We start from the raw sequence: 17,360 nt of genomic DNA on the forward strand, positions 1-17,360 counted from the left end.
TGACTCCATCTGTCCTGTCACACCTTTAGTGACACATGCACTCTGTCACCACTACTGAATAATAAGGATAATCTTGTCTCTAGTTGATGGATTAGTTTGAGGACCAAATTAGTTCATTTTTCAAATACAAAGTATTACATGTTTTTTCCCAGTTTTCTTCATTCTGCTTTTCCAGCTTAAACATGTGAATGTGTGAATATCTGCAAGTGTGTGTGTGTGCACATGCAGATAAATAGATAAAAAGTGATTTCATTTGGCCATTATACAAATAAACAGAACATTAAATACTTACTGCATTGCAACAGACAGTACATGATTTAGTATTAAATGTCTTATCACAAAAGGAACAAATACCAAACCAGAATCAAGAGTTATTCTGCTGGGCAGAAGAAATCAAAAATATTTTGTGCAATACATAGCAAGGATTTCAAAGCTTTTTGCTCTTTTAAAATTACATTATTGAGTATACTTGCATATTTGTGTATTATACTTTAGCCACTACACAAAACTCAAAGTAGTTATAAAGTCAACCCTTAAAGAAACCAATGTTATCCGAGTGAATTATCAGGGACTGCTGTTGATGTACATTTATTTTGCTCCTATTTCAACTCCTGTTTAGACATCTCCTGTGTTGCCTGAACCAGCCTGTTATGTACCTTGCTTAGAAGCTGTTATGCTACTGGAGGGAGGACACAGTACCTTAATAGCAGTAAGACTTCTTGGGTGTAATCTGAACAGCGAAAAAAGAATCAAAACCCAAAACAACAAAACTTTAAGAAAACAAAATCAGAAAGAGGAATGGTGTCAAGTCATTCATGTATTTGGCACAGCAGAGAATGCCATGCTTTGAGCTATATATGTAAACACCTGTTCAATTTTATCTAGATAAAAAAAAAACCAGAATAAACTCTCCCTTCTCTTGCTTCATCAGCCCAGTGAGTATTAAGTATCAAGCCAAATTCTTTTAAAGACAAATCCTTTTAAAGACAAATCCTTCTCTGTCTCTGTAAACACCCAGCTCCCTGTCTTTATTATACCCCTTCTATTATTCACCACATTTCACAATCATGGCCCTTGCTGCTGTCTTCCCTTTACCCCTTCTTTCCTTTCCCTTCAAGTGCTATAGGAGGCTGAGACGCAAAGTCACCTCACAATTATGCCAAGTGAAAAGCAAGTCACAAAACTGTGGAGAAAGCCAGTAGGTGAACCAGGACAAGAAGGGAACATGTTGACACCTGCAGCCCCAGCTACGGTTTCTGCCTGTGAATCTTCGAATGGCAGCAGGATAGGAATTACTTCAGCATGGGAAGTGTTCAGTCAGATGAAAGAGCTTCGGTAGGGTATGAACAGCAAATACAGAGATAGCACTCCTCACAAATGATGAAGGATGGTGTGTGTGTGTTTTCTGTCTGATGTCTCTCCATCATCCTAGCTCCTCTGCCAATAACCATTAATGACTTCTGGCTCATTCTAGCCACAGGTTCAGGCCAAATAAAACCAGAACAAGGGCTTACTATATTCTGTGAAGAAGCCACCATCCCAAATACACCAGTCACTGGGGAAGGTGTGCACAAAGGAGGAGAAGTCATGAAGGCTGGAAAACTAGCTCTGAGAACATGATGAGCTATAGTGGAGAGGAATCTGTTGAAAAGCTTTGATGAAAGTAAGGCAGCAGGGCGGTGGCAGAGCATGGTGAAGTCACAGTTTGAATACAAGTAGCTCTTCATGTAGCCTTTTACTGTCATGCAGCTGAAGAACAGGCTGTTCGGGATGCTGTATGGAGTGAAAAAGCCAACCAAGAGCAAACTATTTTAATTGATCTCATTCTACATCTTCACTGCTGCTGAGAAGAGAGAAGGGAGTTTCAACTGTGACACTGAAAGAAAGGCCAGTCAGAAGTTGTCACTGAACCAGAAATACCACATGCTGCCTATTTGCTTTGTATCACGGAAGACCAGAATCAGCTCAATCTTTACTACTGCAGGCAGTGGAAGGGATAGTTTGAAAAGCTTAGTATTGGAAAATAGAATTATTGTTGCTCTTGTGAGCCCATGGTTCAATCAGGGGAAAGCCTGACATGTTAGATTCTTCTACTTACATGAAAAAGTTAGCAGGAAGCCTGTTAAACTTAGTGGTTTAAAAGAAATATGACTTAATTATTTGTGAAAGAGAAATGGTGCAGGCATTGCTAGTTATTTAACACTGTAGTTAAGCTGGCACCTGTAAAGCTGTACATATTTTTCTATTGCATCTTTATTTAGTAGTAATCATTAGTGTTATATTGGGAATTTTAACAAGATTAAGATTTCATTGTGGTAGATACAGCACAAAATGCATAGCAAAACAGTCCTCACCACAAATATAGTACAATCTGATTACACAAAAAAACCCTGAGTCTCCTTCCCCAAGAGGAAAGGAAATAAGAGTGTCAAGCATATTCTGAAGGTCATATGTCATAAAATCCAAAGATGGATTTGAATTTCTCAAGCTGCATTACAGAAAACTCCCCACCAAAACTATCCACTCTCCTTCCTGGATGCATCTGAACAGCATCTAGTCTCTTTTGAGCAGAGGCAGCAACATGAGAAAAATTACTTTTACCTGTCAACTTGCACATGGTTTTAACATCATGATTCCAGAAACGTTTGATAAGTTGTTGTAACACAGGATCTGAACTATGGTGGACACTACTTTCTGTGTGCTATCCTTTTAAAAAAAATCCATAGTACAAAATAAGCCTTTTGTCTTGCCCAAGATTTACTGTTCAGTGCAATTATTGGTGCTAGGCCTTTCCAGAAAACAAGGGCTAACTGAAGCAAATGAAGACCCATGTACAGAAAGATGACTGCTAACTTTTAGATCTGTATAAATCATCTCTCTGTGAAAAGTCAAACAATTCTCCATGACAGAAGGAACTTTCTCTGAAAAAGTTCACATGTCCTTCATCTATGAGAGAAATATATTTCCATATCTAAGAATCTTTAACCATTTTTTATGACACACATTTTTACAGTCATTTTCAATAATAATTCCTCACCTTTCCCTCATTCTTTCTACCCAAAAGAAATATTAAGTCAAGGTAGCTGAAATGACCTATTTGAAATTTCTTGCTTTGATGCATTAAACATAATTTCCTTCTGTGTTTTCATCATAACAAACAGCATCATTATAGTTGACATTTACCTTATTCCACTGTATTTCTGTCATAAATTAAGAAAACACCATTAGATCTGATGATATGGCAAGGAAGAAAGTGCCTAACTAACATGATAAATTATTTGTGGTGATTTTTAAGGTAATACAATTTTGTCTGTACAGTACCTAAAATTAAAATAAACAACCTATTTTTCTCAGTTGGACCTGGCTTCTACAAGTGCTTTTCATGTAATATTTACCCTATATAACCATCCCAACAGGACTGGAAAGGCCACATAACTCTGAAGTGTTACTGTTTCAATGAAAGCCAGTCAGAAAGACTTCCTTTCAAAGAGCCTCTTGAAAGCATACGATTCTAATAAAACCCTACAGTAGATGGAAAAAAAAAAAATTATCATCCTATTATGACCTACTTTTTGTTGATGCCTACTTCATTTACTTAGAATTACTAACAAGTGAATTTTGAAAAGAAAAAGCTGCATTTTCTATTTTGACTAGGATAAACGTTTTCTTTACATTAGTGAATTCATGCTGATAAATTGAAACAATTCCTATTAGCATGACTGTAAAATGTGTTTTGGATGACTCCAGATACTGAATGCTAGTGCATCATCCCCATCACACACACAAATACATTCAACACTATCCATTTATATTACAAGCTTTCCAACTGTTACTGTTCTCTATGTTTTTTAATCTCCTTTCACTTTTCCTCTTTAATGTCTGTCTCTTTTTCATCAGCTCAAACAATAAACAATTCACAAAAAATAAGCAGGTGGTCAGTATACTTTTAGGTGACCAGTAAAGTATGTTTCTGAGCACCTACCAGTTGGCTGAAAACAGTTTTACCACCAGGGATGATGACAAATGCCTCATTCTGTAGTCTTTCGTCTTTCAAATTTGTCATCTATTCTGAAAAAGCAAGTAGTGACAACAGTGTTACTCAAAGAGAATACTTTCCACACCCCAATGGTTAAGAGCCCTCCCACTGCAAAAGGTACTCCATAAAACTTCTCACTTCAGTCTCATGAAAGAAGATATCGACAGCAATATTGTCAAAGAGTAATGAATGGCTCAATAACATTCAGTATATCTATTGGTCATTTGACTATGGAAAAAGGGGGAGGTTAATAAACAGAATGCTTACATATGTTACCGTATAACAACGTAATTCAAATGCTTAATAAAGTTTGAAAAAGCTGAGCACTTAACGGACCTTAAAAAAAACCTCCACATTCTAATTACTTTATTAGATAATTCTTCAAGTAGTTCAACACTGCAAATGCATACAAATTATTCTTGTAGATAAACAATTACGTGTTTTATGAACCTCATTACATACACAAATCTGAATGGACTTCTACTGACAGGAGCTACTTATCTCAAAAGCTGTAAACCATTTAGCCTGAATATCTGTGGCCTGATTGCGTACTTCTCTTGGGTACCAAAAAGTTATTCGGGTGCAGTAAGTTCTGCTTTACTGGAGGTAAATACTGTGTTATTATTTCCCCCTTTTACTCTTTTTTCACATATACAGACATGGTGACATATTTGCACAAACATATGAGTTTTGCTTATTTAATATACATTACTCCTCAAGCATTTGCAAGGAAGCATAGTGCAAATGCTTAAAGGAGCAAAGGATAGCTAATGGGGGCACATCGAACAGTGGACCTTGACTTCTCCAGGTTAACTGATAAGCTGGAGTTTTACATTTTAAACTGCCACTCTTGCAAAATGAGTTTCATACTGACATAAGAAGCACCCAGCAAAGGAAAATAAAATAATTGCATTAAATTACATTTAGAACATTTTTGACAGGTGAATTCTTGCACAAACTGGAAAGCAGGAAGTCACCTCAGCGTTTTAAAACTCTAAACCTATCCAGAAACTTGTGTTAGCATCAAGACTTGGTTACCTGACTCCCTTTTAAATCAGTTGAAGTTTCAACTAGATGAAGATTAAACATGTCTGCTCAACTCTCTACTTCAGGGAGCTTCAGTAAAATGAGGGGCTTTTCTCATACACAGAAAGCCGAACACCCAAATAAAAGTTTGAAGCACTGGAGTTTAATGGCATATTATTTATCTATTGGTTCTTCATAGCATAAAAATCAATAATCCATAGGAACTGCATGTCTCATCTTTGGCTGTCAAAGTTAAATGGAAATGAAAACAAACCAAATGTACTTTGGTAAATGACAAAGCATAAGCAACTTCAATGAAAATTTGTCAGAAAGATTCTTCTAGCCCCAACTTTGGGCAAAACTACCAGGCACAATATGAAGCAGAAGCATGATTTCAATCTCGCTACAAATAGAATACAAACAGCTGCTCGTTTTTAAGAGAAAGTGGTTTTGCAGGCTATCAAACTTGGACTTTTACTTAAATATAGTCATTAAAGGGCTGCACAAGTGAAGTCCAGCAGGCAAAACTGAGTTAAAAAAAAAAAAAATCAAGTAATGAATTAAGCACTTTTCAGTAATTACCTTTGTCTTCTATCAACCTAGGTACGAAATGAGAATTATTTCAATATAAAAATCAGACCTTTAGTAGAATGAAGTGAGAACTGATTTCTGGGGTCTACTCAAGGGAGCAGAAATAAGGGAATGACCTCCTCTATTTGCTAGAAAGCCAGGGAGGGAGGGATTTAACATAAAAGCATCCAAAGAAAGCAAAACTTGTTCCATATCATAGAGTCATAGGACAGTTATAGGGTTGGAAAGGACCTCAAGATCATCTAGTTCCAACCCCCGTGCCATGGGCAAGGACACCTCACACTAAAACATGTTACCCAAGGCTTCACCCAACCTGGCCTTGAACACTGCCAGGGATGGAGCACTCACAACCTCCCTGGGCAGCCCATTCCAGTGCCTCACCACCCTAACAAGAACGAACTTCCTCCTTATCCAATCGAAACTTCCCCTGTTTAAGTTTTAACCCATTACCCTTTGTCCTGTCACTACAGTCCCTAATGAAGAGTCCCTCCCCAGCATCCTTATAGGCCCCCTTCAGATACTGGAAGGCTGCTATGAGGTCTCCACACAGCCTTCTCTTCTCCAGGCTGAACAGCCCCAACTTTCTCAGCCTAGCTTCATATGGAAGGTGGCCCAGTCCCCTCTGGACTTATTCCACCAGTTCCATATCCTTTTTATGTTGAGGACCCCAGAACTGCACACAATACTCCAAGTGAGGTCTCACAAGAGCAGAGCAGAGGGGCAGGATCACCTCCTTCGACCTGCTGGTCACGCTCCTTTTGATGCGGCCCAAGATACACTTGGCTTTCTGGGCTGCAAGCACACACTGAAGCTGGCTCATGTTCATTTTCTAACTGACCAACACCCCCAGGTCCTTCTCCACAGGGCTGCTCCGAATCTCTTCTTTGCCCACCACTGTAGCTGTGCCTGGGATTGCTCCGACCCAGGTGTAGGACCTTGCACTTGGCATGGTTAAACTTCTTAAGGCTGGCATCAGCCCACCTCACAAGCGTGTCAAGGTCCCTCTGGATGGCATCCCTTCCCTCCAGCATTTCAACCAAACCACGCAGCTTGGTGTCGTTGGCAAACTTGCTGAGGGCGCACTCAATCCCACTGTCCATGTCAGCAACAAAGATGTTGAACAAGACCGGTCCCAACACCGATCCCTGAGGGACACCACTCGTTACTGTTGTCCAGCTGGACATGGAGCCATTGACCACAACTCTTTGTGTGCGGCCATCCAGCCAGTTCTTTATCCACTGTGTGGTCCATCCATCATATTGATATCTCTCCAATTTAGAGATAAGGATGTTGTGTGGGACAGCGTCAAACGCTTTTGCACAGGTCCAGGTAGTTGACATCAACTGCTCTACCCCTGTCCGTCAGTTCTGTAGCCCCATCATAGAAGGCCACCAAATTGGTTAGGCGGGATTTCCCATTAGTGAAGCCGTACTGGCTGTCACCAGGCACCTTGTTGTTTTTCATGTGCCTTAGCATGCCTTCCAGGATAATCTGCTCCAAGATTTTGCCAGGCACAGAGGTGAGACTGACTGGTCTGTAGTTCCGTGGGTTATCCATTTTCCCCTTCTTGAAAATGGGGGTTATATTTCCCTTTTTCCCCGTCATCGGGAACTTCACCTGACTGCCATGATTTTTCAAATATGATGGCCAGTGGCTTAGCAACTTCATTTGACAGCTCCTTCAGGACCCATGGATGGATTTCATCAGGTCCCATGGACTTGTGCACATTCAGGTTTTTAAGATGGTCTTGAACCAGATGCTCTCCTACAGTGGGCCCAAGGTCTTCATTCTCACAGTCCCCATGTCTGCCTTCCAAGACTTGGGTGGTGTGGTCAGAGCCTTTGCCAGTGAAGACCAAGGCAAAGAAGTCATTAAGAACCTCAGCCTTCTCCAAGTCCAGGGTAGCCAGTTCTCCCGATAGCTTCTGGAGGGGACCTACGTTGTCCCTAGTCTCTTTTTTATTCACTACATACTTACAGAATCCCTTCCTTTCATCCTTAACATCCCTAGCCAAGTTTAATTCTAACTGGGCCTTAGCTTTCCTAATCTGGTCCCTAGCTTCCCGGACAACATCCCTGTACTCTTCCCAGGCTACCTGTCCTTGCTTCCACCTTTTATAAGCCTCTTTTTTCCTTTGAATTTTTCTCAGCAGCTCCTTATCCATCCATGGATGTCTCCTGGCCCTCCTGCTGCACTTCCTTCTAGTTGGGATGCAACACTGCTGTGCTTGTAGCAGATGATCCTTGAATATCAACCAAGAGTCTTGGGGCCCCACCCTGCCCTCCAGGGCTATATCCCTGAAGCAGGTTCCTGAAGAGGCCAAAGTCTGCTCTCTTGCAGTCCAGGGCAGTGAGCTTGCTCTGCATGCTCTTCTCACTGTCCTGGGGATCTCGAATTCGACCATCTCGTGATTGCTGCAACCAAGGCTGCCTTGTCACATTTCCAACAAGCCCTTCCCTGTTAGTGAGCACGAGGTCAAACATGGCACCTCTCTTTGCTCCTCTATTACTTGCAGAAGGAATATTCGAGCCCGACACAGCAAGGGTGAAAATCCAGTGCTAGGACATCAGTACTCTTCCTTGGTATGCAGTTTAAACAAGGCATCCAAGTTTCTCCTGACAGAGCTGTCCCACTTTCTAAGGGAGATTGACTCTCTGCTTAGGCCATACTTGCATATGATATAATTTGGACCTTCTACTTTCACAGCCTTTTCCATAGAAGTAGCAGTTATTCTGGAGTGTCCTTTTTTTTTTTAACTTCTTTATTTGTTGTTGAGGATGCACGTGGTAAGATTTAAGATTAATTACAGGAAGAACAGAGACTTAAACACTGAAAACATCTGTGAAACAGGCTGCTTGTGTTACATGCCAAATCCATGTATAGTAGAAATAGCCCCACTTGTTTTTCTTTTTAGGTTTTACACCCAAGTTGCCATGGCAGAGTGAGCTAGTGGCACTGAAACTGTTGTGTGATTTCAACTTTGGTTTTAAAAGTGCTGAGACATAAGGCAAAAGACAAAGATGTGCACTCATCTTACTTTAAAAAAACAAAAGAGGAAATCAAAGACTGACATGAAAGAATCAAAAGTATATTCAGCTGGTCTTTATAAGAGTTTGCAATAAGAGTCAGTACAAGAGCCCATCTCCAACTTGACATATCTCCAGCAGGTCATAACTGTTCAAAGGAAAACCAGTATGTAACATACAGACTTCTTCCCGAACTCCAGCCTAATATCAAAGCAACTATCCTTTGTTTCAGATCCTTTTTGTACATCAGGAGGAGGAACACGAATGCTTTATGAGAGGAAAATTGCCAGGGAGACAGAAACAAGGTCGGTGTTTAGCAACAAGTTACACTCCCTATTGCTCTTTCCCATTTGTACAATTTCCACCCCTTGGTAGAAGTCAGTCTGAAAAATCATTAGAGAGAAAAAGCTGAAGAATGGTGCCATAGGCAGAGCTAATGCTGTGCTACGAAAAAAAAAAAAAAAAGGACTAAAAACTATTAATAAAGATTAAGTGTTAATGATAAACTATATCTGTAGGGAAACTTTCAGTTGTTTTTATTTTTAAACAAAATAATCTTTTGTATATGCATCCTCATACGACTGAACCTCCCCACACACATTCCAAAACATGCATCTTAGCCTCAAATAAGGGGGAAACCCCCCTCCAAAGCATTTCATCTGATTAGTGACATATATGATACCATTTAGACTATCACACAGGAGACCTCTATCTCTCCAGTTTTCAGGGAAATACTTCGCTTGGAGATTTCTAACAATCTCAGAGTTATTGAAGCATACTTTATGTGAAAACCGTCTGTGTCAAATAAGTTTCTATGCTATTTTTAACAGTACCTGCTCAGCATTATAAGCCTTTTTTTTAAATAATGGTATGTAACAAACAACATGGTAATATAAAAGGCAAAGTTATTTAATTGGGTTTTGCCTGTGTGATTATGAAAATTTAAATATATTCACAAATGTTCGGATAATCTGCTTTCTAAGTATGTCATGTTTTGTAATTCAATCGTGGGTCAGAGTTAAAAATGAGGCAAAAATGTACCTACAGTGGATGGGCAAATGTTTACCTCCAAGTCAGTATTTCTATGTACTTTGAATTTAAATTTACATTTCTTTACAAACATTGCACATTTGAGAGCAGATGTGAGGTTTCTTTAGAAAGAAAACCTATTTCCAACTACAAAACTATCCCAGTCTGGAATACTATCACTGAACCTTAGAAAAATTCTAAAGTTAAGGTAACTTTACCTGCACTGTTCTAATACACAATATATAACATAAACACAATTTGTTACTGGCTTTGAATTTACCTGGGGTAGTTCCATTTATGTTGAGATAGCTTTCAGTTCTAGCTAGAAGTTTTCTTAATAGTAAATTTCTTTCTGTGCTTGATACTTTGGATATTTAAATATTAAAATGTTATACTGTCTGGCTAGGGAACCAAGCAAAGACCATTTGCTTTATAGGGAAAACCCTACAACTTCCGTGAAAGACACAGTATATTTGAGAGTCCATCAAAACCTCCTGAACAAAAATTCTGAAAGTCAAACATATGCTTACATAATTTTGAATTTAAAAGCCACCAAAAAGGCAGAAGAGCAAAACTACAGCCTGTAACATCACCCTGTAACATCAACAGTAAAGTCCTCTCCCTCAATATTTCAAGAACTTCCATCTGCTTTCAATAAGGCATGCAAATATTAGTTTTAACGTATATCTCACATACCACACAAAATAATAAAGAAATGAAATGAAGCAAAACCTCAGCTAAAATTGAGAGCATTAATATTTCACAAGTCAAAAAACAATTTTTAAAATTTATATTTATATACATACACACACATAAATACATATACACTTATATATACGTATGCACATTTCAGCAACCAAACATTTTCTTTGAATTTTAGTTTGTTTTCATTATATGAAACATGTCTTAATGTGATCTACCATGTAAAGCAGGAATCAAAGTTTTACTTTAAACATTCATAAATTCCTTGAAATGTTCTGATTTTTATTTGAACTGCAAACTTAAACTGCTCCTCTTCAGAACATGAAGCAACTAGTTTCATTAATCAGCAACAGAATGATGTTAGTTAAAAATCCAGAACTTGATCTCTGATCCTGGAAAGGCATACAGTGTACACTGAAAGGTAATGGGATACCCCTGAAGTATTTAATTTCTCTAAAAGAAATGTCATTGCTCAGCTGTCCTGCCATATTAAAGAAGTTGATGATCATGGAAATTATAAATGTACAACATCAATTAAACAGCATTTAGAAGTATGACTTCTGCTCCTGGTCTCTTTTTCTCAGCCCAGAAATGCTCCTTAAGGCTTCTCCTCTCATTAAAGTTTGCTGAATTCATCTTCTACATACTTCAGTGCTTCTACTCATAACTCTGGCTAAAATACAAATATACTCTGGTCAACAGCAAATCAAGAACATAGAAGAATCATAGGTCCACAAACCTCACACATTACTTTAAAAAAAAAAAAAAAAAAAAGACAGGTAAAATAACAAGCTAATTGGATGGGGGAAAAAAAAGTTATGTATCAATATACTTTTTCCTTGCAAATTTAATGGTAAGTACCATAAATAAAATCTGTTCAATAAAAATCAAAAAGATTTATTTTTATGTATTATTTAGATTTGTCTTTTATGTCTAGCAATGCTCCTTTAGTCACCAAAAATACTTACAAGTAGGTGCGGGACCCTGACAATTATGAGGATACATATTTTGCTAATGTAATACTTGGCTGACATTTTAACAGCTTATCTAGGTACATCAGACTGTTTCCACATAATTTTTTCCACTTTCAGACTTTGATTCCTTTCAGTTGATGTATTAATTTCACTCAAAGCTGTCAATTTTTGGTGTTCCTTCAGTGCGCAAAATTACTTTAGTAACTGGATCCTGTATTTTTACTTTACATTTTTTACATGTGTACTTTGAAAACTTAGTCCTGCTCACCCAGAATTCTCTTAGTCTCAGAAAGGCATGTGTCTAAACTTTATGCTTTCTCCAAATACTAATTCCGTGCTTAATTTAAACTTCTCAAGTTGCCACAGTCAGTCAACATTTTTAACAGGTTTGTCAGCAAATTGATTTCTTCCTTAGCTGCCTCATTCCTTCAGAGTTTGGAAAATACCAGATTTTTTAGACAGACCTAAATAATCTCAAGTGTTAACATATAGAGTCACTTCTTGTAAGTTCACGATTTTCTGTTAGAACTGAGTGCGTGAAAGTCTAGCTAGGGAAGAAGAGAAGAGTTTTGCTTTAAAAAGACTGTACCTCTCCAAGATGTCCCAAGCTTCCCTAAGCAGTATTCATTTCTGTACATAGGGCCCAAGCTGAAATGATTTTTTGCCTGAAATGTTTCTTTGCAGAGTCTCTCCTCAATGTCCCACAGATGGTTCAGAAAGCTGAACCGATTCGTAATAGGTCAGATAGCTTCATCGGCTTCTCTTAGTATTTCCACATTCCTCTCAATTTTAAATTCTTTATTCTAATCCTCAGATTAGACCTCAGACATTCCATACTGGCCTTCTACATAGTTATGTCAATTTTTCAGTTGTTCCCCACTGCTCTATTTAGATAGAGTACTTAGCTCTATCTAAATAGGTGACAGAATGATCTGTGTTCATGGGAGATGTGCACAGTTAGGTCTATTGATGCTGTATTAACTTATTTGATTAAAATTCAAACAACAGTACTTAGGAAGGCTTTGCTGTAATCACAGAAACAGAAATGTTAGAAAACATTTTCTTTAATTATTCTTGGTTTCACTTCCCATGGCGGGATCATCACTTTACATAGATATTAGAAAAGTTCAGATCTGCCCAATGTGTTTGTCACAGATCCTTCACAAATACCATCAGAGTCTGATATTGTGTGTGGTTACTGATAAAATGCCTTTGTGGAAACATCACTGGGAATTCCACAGGCAGGGTTTTTCCTCTGACTTCTTTATGTTTATTGTTTATAAAAACTTAGCACTGCTAGCTCCCTGGGATCAGATGCTCCTTTCTATCAGCTTCTTCTCATAGAACGCATTAACCTAAGTAACAGAAGGACTACAGACCCACAGGTGCATTTGCAACACTCTCTCTGGCTTCAGCTCATTCACTCAGTTACACACGTACATACCTATTAGTCTTAAATGGGCCTGGAACACTAGCCCAGGGGAATAAACCAAAAAAAGTTTGGGTTGCACAGGAAAAGTTAGGGGAAGCGGCAGGCCTTTGGGCTTTCTCTGAGTACAGACAATAACATGAAAAGAAAAGTCAGTTTGACTCTTATATCTAGTCTATGCTTGCCAGACAGATTTTATGTTACAAGTGAGTATGCATTAAACAGGGAGAATAAACAAGCAAGATATAACGAACCACAAACCAAGTATGTGAATAGCCCGTATCTTACCTGGAGTGACAATTTAAAAAGACATACTTCTGATATCTTTCTCATCTTCTAGCAAGACCTCACTGCATATATCTAACATTAAAATGCCTGTAGGATTCTACTGCAGTGAGCTGGAGACTATGCAAGTTAGCCAGCAGTTGTATCTTTCAACAATAAAATGATAGGTCACCAAGTCCAAAGGCTTTTACTTATTTTCATGGTTTGTGAAGAGATATTTGAAGATTATTTTGCTCTGTGCATTTCAGTGATATATTCTTCTTAATATCAGCTTAGTGGGAAACCATGAGAAAAAAATCTGGGTTCTACTCTTTGTTCAAGTTACTGGTATTTTCATACACATTGCTCTATACTGGTAAAAGAGAGAAGGATTTTCACTGGAATTTGTGCTCCTGTATCAGTAGGACATAAAGATAATAATGATAAAAAAAAAAAAAAATCTTGTAAAGAACCCTTGCAGATGAACTCTACAAAGTGTTAAAAAGAAAAAAAAAAAAAGTGGTCAAACAACAGACTATCAACCCATTGCTTTCCTTAGCTTTAGTTCAAAGCTGAAGGAGTCTCTTACCACGAAGCATGTGACAATCACAGAATCACAGAAAGATTCAAACTGGAAGGGACCACTGGGGGTCATTTAGTTCATCTCCCTGCTCAAGCAGGGTCACCTAGAGCAGATTGCTCAGTATTGCATCCAGATGGCTCTTGAATATTGCAAGATAAGGAGACTCCACAATCTCTCTGAGCAGGGCAATATATTCCAATGCTCAGTCAACCTCACAGTAAAGAAGTTATTCCTCATGTTCATGTGGAACTCCCTGTGTTTTAGTTTATACCCATTGCCTCTTATCCTATCATCTGGCACCACTGAGAAGAGTTTGATCCCATCCTCTTGACACCTTCCCTTCAGATACTTACAGCACCATTCATCAATATTAAATTTCAAAACCTTAGGAAAGCGTATAACTTTAATTTCTTGGTGGCATTCATGATTGATTTTGTGTCAACTTTACAAAACCTGCTAGTAACTCTGTGCAGTGAATCCCTTCTTGGCATTCCTCTATTTCAATTCCACTGTACAGCAAATCCCATGAGCAGAGCTACATCAAGAGAGACATCATCTGACAGGCAGATCAGACCTTGGAAAATGGACACGCTGTGTTTCCAGATCAACACAGGGCCACGGGTCCTTTTACTGCGCATAACTCATAAAAATGTAGTGGCACACAAAATTAAGCAGATCTTGCTTTCAGTGTTTCTTGTTTGATTATTTGCATTTGAGGCCTTCAGCTGAAGCATCAAAACCAGAGAGAAAAATCTATGCCTCAATAAATGTGTTTACAACAAAATAGGATCCCTATAATTAGAGCAGTGGCATTTGCCAAGCTGCTGAAAGCACATCTCTTGGGTGGTCCCCCTTTTGGTGTGTTATGAAATACAGATATCCAAAGGTGACACCTGCTAGGGGTTTCCAGTTGTTTTCACAGTATCATTTGATACCACCATAGGAAAAGCATCCATTAAATTCAAAAGCTGTAGCAGCCAATCAGTGTCTGCAGAGCCATCCAAGGAGTAGGATCTACTTGGTATTTGTCACCTTGCAATTCATTACAAATTAGAACATTTTACTTTTTGGACAGAAACATAAACCGTTGAATGGAGCAAGCTGTATATTCCCCTTTTTCCTCTGAGGATAACTACCTAAAGGAGAGTAAGAAGCACAGCTGTGTTAGGCTTAAGGGACATAAACAACTACATGGACATGCAGGTAGAGGCCAGCATAGTACCCTAAAAAGGATTTATAGAACCTTCACTTTTCCACTTTCATCTTTCTCACAAGATGTGCACTGGGTTGTCATTGTAATCACATTCTTGTAAGATTTGGAGGCCTCCCTTAAGATTATTACACCTTGATGACAATAGTAACTTGGGGTTTTTTTGCAAGTCATCAGTGCTGAAGGAATTGGGGAAGTTACAAAAATTTTGAGTCTATGAAACATACTCAGGTTGAGTACTTTTATGTTCACAAATTTACCACCTTGTGTGATTATTTGCACACCCAATTTTTCTTCAGAACCTAACTAACAACAAAGCATGAGTGTTCTGAGCAACCTGATCTAACCCAAGATGTCCCTGCTCATTGCAAGGGGTTTGAACTAGATGACCTTTAAAGGTCCCTTCCAAACCAAACTATTCTATGATTCTATGAGAGCAGCCATCATAGCCTTTGGCATTACATGTCAGGGAAGTGTAGCGCCAAAATTTTGTGCCCATAAACAACTGAATCAAGTCCACAAGACTGACATGTCCCTTTTAAAACCCCATTCTCACTCAGTTTTCCTCCTGTCTCTTCTTCATCTTTAGGGCATACAGTTATAACTGCATGGCAAAAATGTACCGTGGGATATACATCCTGCTTTCCTGCATACATTCCACACCATAGATAGTATATAGCCCTGCCCTTCTTCTGGATTTTAGACAACAGGCATGAACCACTTGTGCTGGTTTACATTACAGTTCTGTTCACAACATCTACACTTCCAGCTTTTGCATTGATGATGTTTTTCTACATACGTGCTAGACTTTAAACGGATAATCACAGTCAAACAACTTGTTTCTTAGCAGCTAGGGGCTTGTACCCCTGTAAGCACTCACCAGACCTGCACAGCAGCCTGCAGCTGGGGCACCTTATCCTTGTCCCAGGTTGACTGCAAGGCCATGAGACAAGCAGAGCCAGCAAATACCTTCCTGACCTTCTTAACACTGTAATAATGTTAAACATGTAAAATGAAGAAACAGTGCTTGGAATATCTACAGCTGTCCTTGGGCTTAAAAATCCCCCAACCCTTTTTTATTCCCATCAAATATTAAGATAACACATATATTAACCTGTAGCAGATCCTCAGGCAAGGTGATGCCACTCAGCATAACCTTTCTACGCACAGACCAACCCTATTTGTGAATTGGCTATTTTGCTCTCTGTGAGATCACTCAATGCTGTAAGTGCTGGGAGACTCCCAGCATAACAGATTGTCAGTTATTTTGATAAATTTATTTTTTTAATGTAATTTGGGGATGGGGGATAGACTGCAGCATTCTGCGTACCTTGCCCCCAGTGGCTTTTATGGTAACAATAGCCAGGCAGAAAGTCTGACCAAAACAGTTCTCTCTTACTTTGCAGGAGAGTACTGACTCAGTGTAAAAATTTAATCTCATTCATATTGTTTGAAGTAATAGCAAGAGAATACAGACAGTCAGACAAGCTGACAGTTTCAAGATGGAGCTGAGTGTGGTAACCATGTTCTAACAGGTGGCGCACATGATCAAAAATTTGTTCTATAACCTGAACAAATGTTTCATAAGCTTCACATAGTGATAGCTGATTTAAATTAACAAATCTGTATAAATTACAAATCTGTATTCTTCTAGCCCCAGACTTCTAGGTCAAACACTTGCACCACCAAGCATGCTGCATAGAAGCCATGGGATGGCCTAAACAGTAGCTTGTGTCTTGCACAAAGCAGCACTCAACAGCTGTCAAAAAAAGACCAAACTGAGTATTTAGAAGTCTGAAATCTTGAGCAAAGGGAAGAGAAGGGATTGCACAATGACCTTTCCAACAGAATAGACAGAAATGCCACTAATATCGTAGTTATGCAATCACAAGAAAGAGTTTCTGTCATCAGATACAGCACCCAGATTTGTACAATTACTATAGCTGCAGGAAAATTCTTCACGCTTCTGGAAGAGATAATTTTCAGCTATGCTGCAGAGATGATTTATGAAGAGTCTGGTGATTTCTGGGATCTGCTAAAAGCCCAAATAGGTCATTACCTGAATAATTTAGCTTTTGAACTCTAAGATGAAAATTCAGTAAAGATTTACTAGAGTTCAAGCTAAAGCAAAGAGGAGAAAAATATTTTAAAAATTGTGGGTTTTGGTAATATACCATTGCACTTAAATATAAATACTATACTTACACTGTTACTTGCTTTGCCTCTTGCAGTGACTAATCAGAATAGTTTAGGTTTTTTGAAAGGACCTCTGGAGGTCATTTGCTCCAACCTGGCTCTTGAAACTAGCCTAATAGTTTGTTATTTCCATATATTTAAAGTATTAGTCAGGCTTTAAGCAAGTGAACATTAAAAGGCAGTCTCAGAGACCTGTTTTTTCTTAAGAAAAAAAACCCTGATTTTATCAGTCTAGATGAAATATTCTACTGAACTGGAACAACAGACCGTAGAGACATAGCATTTCATAGAAGC

At 38.6% G+C, this 17,360-nt stretch overlaps 1 long non-coding RNA gene across 1 annotated transcript in view; it reads right to left on the bottom strand.

Annotated features, from left to right (window-relative positions):
- Positions 1-17,360, bottom strand: part of LOC136020639 (uncharacterized) — a 65,180-nt gene that overhangs the window by 1,187 nt on the left and 46,633 nt on the right. The window contains exon 2 of the long non-coding RNA XR_010615430.1: positions 3,983-4,068. This is a non-coding gene — a long non-coding RNA (uncharacterized LOC136020639). The remainder of the gene's footprint in view (positions 1-3,982; positions 4,069-17,360) is intronic.

The sequence above is a fragment of the Lathamus discolor genome, chromosome 1, assembly GCF_037157495.1.
Source record: "Lathamus discolor isolate bLatDis1 chromosome 1, bLatDis1.hap1, whole genome shotgun sequence".
Taxonomy (NCBI): Eukaryota; Metazoa; Chordata; class Aves; order Psittaciformes; family Psittacidae; genus Lathamus; species Lathamus discolor.